The following is an 8,996-nucleotide window of genomic DNA, read 5'->3' on the forward strand; positions in this document are numbered from 1 at the left end:
AGGTGCCAAAGTGTTGGTATAAGAGATTTGATTCCTTCATCATTAGCCTCAGATACAACAAACTAATTTCAGACCATTGTACTTATTACAATAGGTTTAATGAAAAGGATTTTATCATTTTGTTGTTGTATGTGGATGACATGTTGGTGATAGGCCCCAACAAAGCTCTAATCCAAGAACTGAAGGCACAATTGGCTAGGGAGTTTGATATGAAAGACTTAGAACCGACAAACAAGATTTTAGGGATGCAAATTCACCGAGATAGAAAAAGATAGGAAGATTTGGCTTTCTCAGAAGTAAAACTTACTGAAAGTCTTGCGGCGCTTCAACATGCGAGAGTGCAAGCCAGTTTATTCCATCTCCTATCAATTATCCTCAAGTATGAGTCCTAGCAGTGAAGTGGAGAGGATGGAAAAGTCTCGAGTACCGTATGCATCGGTGGTGGAAAACCTTATAATTGCTATGATGTCTACAAGACCAAACATTGCACAAGCAGTGAGAATGGTTAGTAGGTTCGTGGCAGGTTTACGTAGAGAGCAGTGAAATATTGATCAGGTGTTGCATTGCGTTTCGGAGAATCAGAATTTGGTGTCAAAGGTTATTGGCAGATTTACGTAAATTCGATTCTACTGAAGTTTATCGAAAGAACAAGCAACATGAAGGCAAAGATGGTGTGAAGATTTGATTAGTTTCATCAAAATCTTGAAGTGGGAGATTGTGAGGAATGAAGTCCCACATTGGTGGGAACTTGTAAAGGGGTATGACTTGGTGGCTATAAAAGAAACCCCTTGCCCCTTTTGTTAAATATCTCATTCTCTCCTTTCTTGTATTCTCATAATTTAGAGAAGTTCTTTAGTGAAAGAGAGAGGTTCTGTAAATTTCTTTCACTAGTATAAAATTTCCATTTTTGCCTATTATCAGTATTTTCTCTTCTCTATTTTAGTTGTGTGTGCTTGTGTTGTATGACTGATAACCCAACATTTTTATACTCGAATTGATATAGAGACAAGAGTATAGAAAGTACTAAACTTCTTATATTAGTGTAAAAATCGACTTAAAAAGTTCACTCTTTAATACTGATTTAAGAAACAACCAATATAAAAAGATTCAAATACAAATATATAGAATGGGAAGAAAACAATACACTAATGACACAAGGCCAACATGCCTCCAAAACAACCATACACCCAAAAACAAAATATGGATTAAACGAATAGAATGCTCAGTTCTTTCTTGAACTAGTAAATATTATTGGAATCCAAACAGTAACATCCCGTTTCAGAGTGTCATAGTTTAAAATATGATTATTTCTGATACCATTACGAAAGCGAATCTAAAAAACCTCGTTCACTAGAAAACTTTATTCCAAATAATAAGAAAACAATAGTTCAAGTTTAGAAACCTTCAAATTCCGAAATTACAATTATAAAAATCCCAAAGATTTTCAGCTCCTCTTGTTAGTTAAATTATCACCAGCATCATCTACAACTACATCTAGTCCCATATAACAATACAAGTTATACGATCATTACACAAATACAAATAAAGCAAGAGTGAGGTAATCAGAACATAACAGGATAATCAATTAATGAAAAAACTCACACAAACCAAATAATATCCAACATGTACAATAAGAGAAATAGACAACACCTGACTTTACAACTACAACAATAAAAGACTTAACATAGTCAATGCAGCACCATCTCAATTATTAAGTCCCATAACTTAGAAAAACATGTGCAATTCATAACAATGAGTATAAAATTTCACCACATGCATCCTTTCAATAATAAGTTCAAATTGTCACATGTAAATTGAGAAAAATAGTTTAATAAAGTAGTTTTAAGATTTGATTATGATTGTTAGATAATTGGTGTTTGTGGTGTTTATGTTTTCTGAGAAGATAATTGTGATGATATTTGTTTGATCTTATTTTCATAAAGTGCAAATTATGTTTATTATGTTGTTCATTTATGATATGTTGGCTAGTTGGTAGAAAGGTTGTCTAGGACTGAATGATTGTGCGTTCAATTTTTGGGGAGAGAAAGTTAAGAGAAAACCTTAGTTTTTACTTATTATTTTTCCTAGTGGCAAAATGGTTTTTTTTTACCATTATTAATTGGTGCTTAAATTAAATAAGGAAGTGTCCGAAGTAAATGGTGTATGTGGCATATTAGAATTTGAAATAAGATGAGGAGTAACCTGAAAGTGAAGAGAAAGAGAGTTTAAGATAGAATTGGATATAAATTGACCTAATACCTATTTATATTTTGATATTATCTAAATATAGAGTTAGATATGATAAAATATCTTTTAGAAAATATACAATATTGTATACCTTCGACCATGCATGTAGAGTGAGATAATTTAAATTTAATCAATATGACTGAAAAATAGAAATACTAAATAGGATACGGACAGGGCAAGAGGAGAGAAAAACCATGATTTATGAATGCATGAATGACTTTCACTCCAAATCATATATATGAAGCATCATACCAAACATAATGATATATAGCCAAAATAACACTAAATTATAATATATGGATTTTGAGTGATTGGTGTAAGACTCTTGAATCTATGGGCAAAAGACAACCATTTTAATTAATATAAAAAAACTAAGTTTCAAAAGTAATTGATTCAATAATTATTACTCTTTCAAAACTAGTTGTAATATGAGTTTAAGCAACAATTATCATCCATTGTATTACATAATAATCACATCATATGAGTTGGTTTATTTATTACTTGTGAAAGGAGCAAAACTACATAACATCCTTGAGGAAAACTACAACTAGGTGCCAATGACGTCTAACTGTTGGATACAAACAAAGTCCCACATCGGATAAAATAAGAGATGAACATGGGTTTATATACACATAACATACCTCCATTGATAATTGGCCTTTTGAAGTGGTACCAAAAGCATCGACCTAGCATGCTATGAACAAAGTTCTTTCATCTTTTTAAATAAAATTAAGATGTAGAGTCTTAAAAAAATTAAGTAAAATTATGGGAGGGATCAGCTCAACTGGTGAAACATGCCAACTTTTAATAAAGTTAAGGAATTTTAAATTCATCATTGAAGTTATAAGAGGGATCATCTTAGTGAATGAAACTTCCTTACCTAAACTTTTAATTCAATTAAGTTCTGGGAGAGATCATCTCGAATAATAAAGTTTCCCTACTCAAACATTTAATTCAATATAATTATTGGAGAGATCATCTTATTTGATGAAGGTTCCTTACCCAAACTTTGAATTCAATGAAGTTATGGAAGGGATAATATTAGTCGATGAACCTTCCTTATCCAAACTTTTAATTTAATGAAGTTATGGGAGGGATCATCCCGGATGATGAAACTTCCTTATCATGTTTAACTAGAGTGAACATATGTGAGTAGAATAATTATAACATAATCACATGATAAAATATTGTGTTATTAATTAGATGTCTTATTAAAACCTTCTTAGGACAACATGCACATATAAAAAAGAGTACATCACAAGTATATACAACAAGATTAACTATAATACAATTTCAAACGTGATGCATTCCAAGTTATAGATATAACAATTCCATAGAAATACTCACGCCAATATACTCTTTTATCAACTACTTCTCAATATGAAAAGGTTATTCTTCCAAATTTGTCAGAAATTCACATCATGTTTAGTGCATTTTTTACCATTTTTCATACTAATTCTCCTTATATTTAAGTTTCACCTTAGATCTTCCAAACTTCTTCTTATACAATAAATTATAAGAGATTAAATGTTATTTATTTTCAATTAGTAGATTGAAATTAATTTTTTTTTAAGGAAGTATAATTTTTCATATCACAAAATCATATATTTCATTCACATTCTCTTATTTAAATACATTAATGAAAAAGTGAATAAAAAGTATATAAAAATGGATAAAAATGTAACAGAAAACCATCCCATGTTTAAAATTATGATTTCAAAATATTTTGGAAAATTACAATTTTTACTATCTATTCATTCATTTGTATTTATTTTCATTACTGTATACCTATTATAAATAAGAGAAATTACACTATAAGTCTCATGTTTTCTTTACTAGAGTGTGTATAATGAAACAAATTTTAATAATTAAAAAGATTTAAAATTAACCTCTTACAATATATATTATACTTTTTAATTATATTAGAATCTATCTATTATGATTTTTCAAAATGAAAAGTTTAAAACATTAGAAATAAATGTTCAAAATAATGATTTAAAAAATTTAATAACAATATAAATTATATAAAACATAAATAATAAAATGGAACAATATCTCCTTATGGAGCCACTCTATTAAACGAGACATCCGTGCATCACTGTATAATTAAATTAATTGATTACCTAAAAAAATAAAATAAAGAATAATTATACATAAATATATATTCTCTACGAACCGTTAAATATTATAATATAAAACATACATTTTTCAATACTTTATTGATATTTAGAAGAGTAAAATATTGATTTAAAAAAAATGAAAATAAAATAATATGAGATAAAATATAATAACAATATAAAATATATAAAACATGATAAATAAAATGGATATACTTTACTGGACTGGACATAGGTGCATAAAAAATAAAATGGACATCACGTGATATGTCATCAAGGAGGCACTCCATTGGAGAGGACATCGGTGCAAGGCTGTATAATTATGGAAACACTCCATTGGTGTATTGGACGGCACATCGGTTGTAACATTTCTCTGCAATGGCTGTATAAAGATGGAAACCTCTTACCAATAATAATATATTTCTGTATGATAACAAGGAAAAAGCTATTAAGAGAGCAACAATGTTCAATGAAGCTACTGTCTCCTCAGGTCACCAATTCTTTACTCTTCATCATCAACTAGCTCCCAATTCAGGACTAAACTCGGTCATTGCTTTTTCATCTAAGGTTCATATTTGTGCTGAATGGTGGTGGCAATGGGTTCAGCTTGCTTCCAATGGTATTTCTTTTCTTTTTTTTTCTTTTGTTATTTTAGATGTTTGTATTTTTTATAAAAGTGTGATGTGCTTAGCACCACTGTTAAAAGGAAGAAATCTCAACTAGATTTGTCCCACTTATCATACACATCATGTCAAAGATATATATATATATATATATATATATATATATATATATATATATATATATATATATATATATATATATATATATATATATATATATATATATATACACACACGTGAAGATGTGAGAAAAGTGGAAGGCATAGAGGAGTTCAAGGCTTTTTTTTGTCATGTCTATGGCAAAACCTTTTTTTAATTTGCAACATCATCCAAAGATCCATTGTTTTGCAAGAATATATAAATAAATCACACAAAAATATCTTGTTTTCTGTCAGGTACTCTATATCAAAGTGCCAAAGGATATGATTTTAAGTCAGCTGCAGAAATGTTTGCAATTAAGAAGACTTCAGAAACATTAAATCTATCAAACAAAAGTGGTATGAAAAAGGTATGTTATTTTTCTAACTTATGATAAGGTAATGATGATGTGAGTGAAAAATCCTTGCAGCTTTTAAACTTTTGGAAGTATTCAGAAAGCTAGGATTTCATGTTAAGAATATTTCTCCATTTCTTTTATTAATTACATTTAATAGTTGACTGATTGAACAATTACATTGGGCAAATTCCTTACATGCTATAAAGGATATTACAAAATTTGGAACTACTTATTTCTATCAATGTCATGCAACTTAGTCAAATTTTAGATTATTTTGCAGCTGGCCATGAATGATATTCTCCTTCAGTTATATTAAATTATATATTCTATAAAAAAATGATATTATTGTTCAAGCTAAATTCTTACTTTACAATTTTTTATTTCTTTCAACACATTTGTTTTGTTGGTTTTCTACTGTGAAGTTTGCTGCAATCCGCAAGAACATAAAGAAAGGAAAGAATTGTCCGATTAAGTACTGCCACAAGTGCCTCTTGACTAGGTCAGCATTATAAATCTCGGGTTTTTATTTATTTATTTTAGATGTTTGTATTTTTCATACAAGTGTGACATGCTTAGTACCAAGGCTGAGAAAGAAATCTCCAGTAGGTTACACCTATTTATGATACCTGTGGCCTTGTACAGACAAAAAGATGACAACACATTTTGTTGGGTTTTGTGTGTTTCGACTATAGTTTCAAAGCAATGGAATTTTGGACACACTTCCAATACAAGGAACAACTTAAAATTTTCTAAATACTATGACTAATATTGTTTTCTTAAATGTGAAATGTTCCAAATGAGGGCTCCAAACATGCTATACATTTAGAAGGAATTAGGCTCTGATTGTCAGCTGAGATATTCTTGGTACAAAATCAAAGAATCAGAGAGTATAACAATACAATACTTGTTATATATGTATATGTTTTCTCCAATGACGATTTTCGTATGGTGAATTAGGTACGGGGAGAATGCTGAAGAGGTCGCACAGTTGGCTAATTGGACATGTCAGAAGTGTCGAGGCATTTGCAACTGTAGTTTTTGCCATGGGGTTTCTTTTCGATTTTCTATTTACTTTTTGAGTTGGTATTGTATCCATAAGTTCATTTTGATAAAGGAGTTATGTTTGTAGAAAGCGACGAGGTGAACAACCTACTGGTCCCCTATATTGTAGTGCCAAGAAATCTGGCTTTAAGTCAGTTACAGAAATGCTTACAATGAAGAAGAATTTAGAAACATCAAATCTAATAAATAAGGGTAATCTGATAAAGGTATGCTATTTTTCTACATGTCCCTTTTGCTAAATCTCTTGTGGTTGACAAATTTGGTTGAAAAGATCTCTTGTTTAACTGTTCAAATTTATGATAAGTTAATGATGATATGAGTGAATGCGTTTATATTTCAATTTATGATAAACTTTTCATGAGATGGTTCGTGTTCTTTTTTGTTATTTCTTGCAGGAGCCTGAAGTATTTCTCTCAGGGAAACTTGGAAATGAAAATTTTTCAGATGCAAATGTCACTGAAGTTTGCACCAAAGATGATGGTGGTGAGAATTTTGGAATGAACTCAGTGCCAAAACAATTGCAAAGGAAAAAGAGGTTCAGAATGCGTTGCAGATTTTAGAGTTTTGCAGAGTGTTTGGAAAGGTATGATTTCATGTTAACAAATTTTCCTGATGTTTTTTCTAATTAATTGCATTTAATAGTTCACTGATTGAAAATAACCCCAATCGGCAAATTCCTTTAATGCTATAATGGGATGTTACCAAATTGGAACTAATTATTTCTATCAATATCATGCAACTTGAAAGTCAAGTTTTAGATGATTTTGCATTTGGTCATTTAATTGAACGTTTTGACCATGAACGATATTTCCTTCTGTTACATTAAATTATATGTCCTTGAAAAAATGGTATTATTGTTCAAGCTTACTTCTTGCTTTATAGTTATGGTGCTGCAGCCATTCATAATATATTTGTCAAGTATTTATTCACTCTTGTTCTTGTGTGTAATTATAATCAGGCTCTTGATCTCAAGAAAGGAGAAGCTGAAGCTATTTTTAAAGAATTGATCAGGAAAGAATGTATGGATGAAGACATTAGATTGTTGGCATTGATCGTAACCAGTTCGAAAAAAAAGTGGGTTATCCTTACAACTCTTGTTTGAAGTTTTCTTAGTGATTAAATTTTTTTGAGATGCTTGAATTAAAGTTTCCATATGGATGATTTTGGTGTAGGTCTCCATCCTTATCAACCAAGAAAGAAACTGATTCATGGTTGAAACGTTTAGAGGATTTGATTATGCAATCATATCACCTTCTAAATGATTTCTCTTCGGATTGGTTATAAATGTGATACTATAAATTTGGATTTGTTTAAGAAGTTTAAACTTTGGGACGAAGCTTTGAACACTGAGTAAGTATTTCAAGTGCTGTTAAAAGATATTCCTTTTTGTGTATTCTTCTTTTGTTTTATTACTTTCACCACTTCATCTTTTTTTTTCTTACTTTTGTTGTCTTAATGTAAATTAAAGTGGTTGGAAACTTGCTTAATATGTCAGAAAAATAAGGAGCTATATTCAGTACGAAAATTCAAGACATGCAAAAGTAGTGAAAGAAGCAAAACTTAAGATTGATGTAGCTAAGGAAAAGGTAATAGAAAACAAGTGTTATAATGTTATTTGTATATGGATTATCCTTACTGTTATAGTGTGTTTATAATAATTTTATGTGTATGATATGTTTAGGTAAAATGTCTTACACAAAAGTTGAAGAATGAGAAGGTCAAAGTATCTCCATTCGGATGGAGAGCATGATGCTCTTATAAAGATAAGAACTGAGGTTGATAAAGCACATATTGAGATGTTCATGAGCCACGAGTCAAAAATGTATGTCATGATTAATTGATTATGAATTATATATTGGCTAAAGTCCTCCACTTTCATCTTTTTAGGTCAAAATATTTTGGTGTGGTACAAAAATCCATGGTTCAAAGCTATCAAGTTGTAAATCTTTATATGGTGGCCATTTTTATCAAAGTTAGAGTAGGTTCCTCCTTTGTTTTTGGACTCAAGAGACCTTCATTATTGTAATTATTGTATATAAATTTTTTGTATTTTATTTTAGTGGAATACAAACTGAAATAATTTTTTGTAATTTAATTACTATTTATAGTTGCATTTTTTTTATTTAACTTGTTATATATATATATATATATATATATATATATATATATATATATATATATATATAATATAAAAGAGTGATATTAGATCATTATAAAGTTTTATATTTCATATTATACTGGGTCAAAGACATAATATTAATTTTCAACTAATATAGATAAAAAAAAGGAAATTATCTATTTCAAAATTTCAGCTTCAATTGTACTGTACTGAATTCATATGATCATCCTCATCTCCTAACAAATATACAAAAAAAAAAAATTCACTCTAAAGAAAGTCTCTCCTCCATGAAAAATAAATGAGTATGAAATTTATCATATACGTCATAAATA

The 8,996-nt window shown here is 29.4% G+C and overlaps 1 long non-coding RNA gene across 5 annotated transcripts; it reads left to right on the forward strand.

The window, feature by feature from the left end:
• The first annotated feature begins 4,694 nt into the window (after positions 1-4,694).
• On the forward strand, positions 4,695-8,635 carry LOC108345650 (uncharacterized). Of its 5 annotated transcripts, none has more exons than XR_008244669.1 (10): positions 4,695-4,983; positions 5,383-5,495; positions 5,906-5,982; positions 6,441-6,514; positions 6,613-6,751; positions 6,941-7,128; positions 7,504-7,619; positions 7,718-7,895; positions 8,041-8,131; positions 8,227-8,635. It is a non-coding gene; the product is annotated as an uncharacterized LOC108345650 (long non-coding RNA). The 5 variants fall into 5 exon arrangements; XR_008244667.1 differs by having other exon boundaries at positions 4,696-4,983; positions 6,441-6,751; positions 8,227-8,367; positions 8,433-8,635; XR_008244668.1 differs by having other exon boundaries at positions 4,696-4,983; positions 6,441-6,751; positions 8,227-8,320; positions 8,433-8,635.
• The last annotated feature ends 361 nt before the right edge of the window (positions 8,636-8,996 follow it).

This window comes from Vigna angularis, chromosome 8 (assembly GCF_016808095.1).
Source record: "Vigna angularis cultivar LongXiaoDou No.4 chromosome 8, ASM1680809v1, whole genome shotgun sequence".
Classification (NCBI taxonomy): Eukaryota; Viridiplantae; Streptophyta; class Magnoliopsida; order Fabales; family Fabaceae; genus Vigna; species Vigna angularis.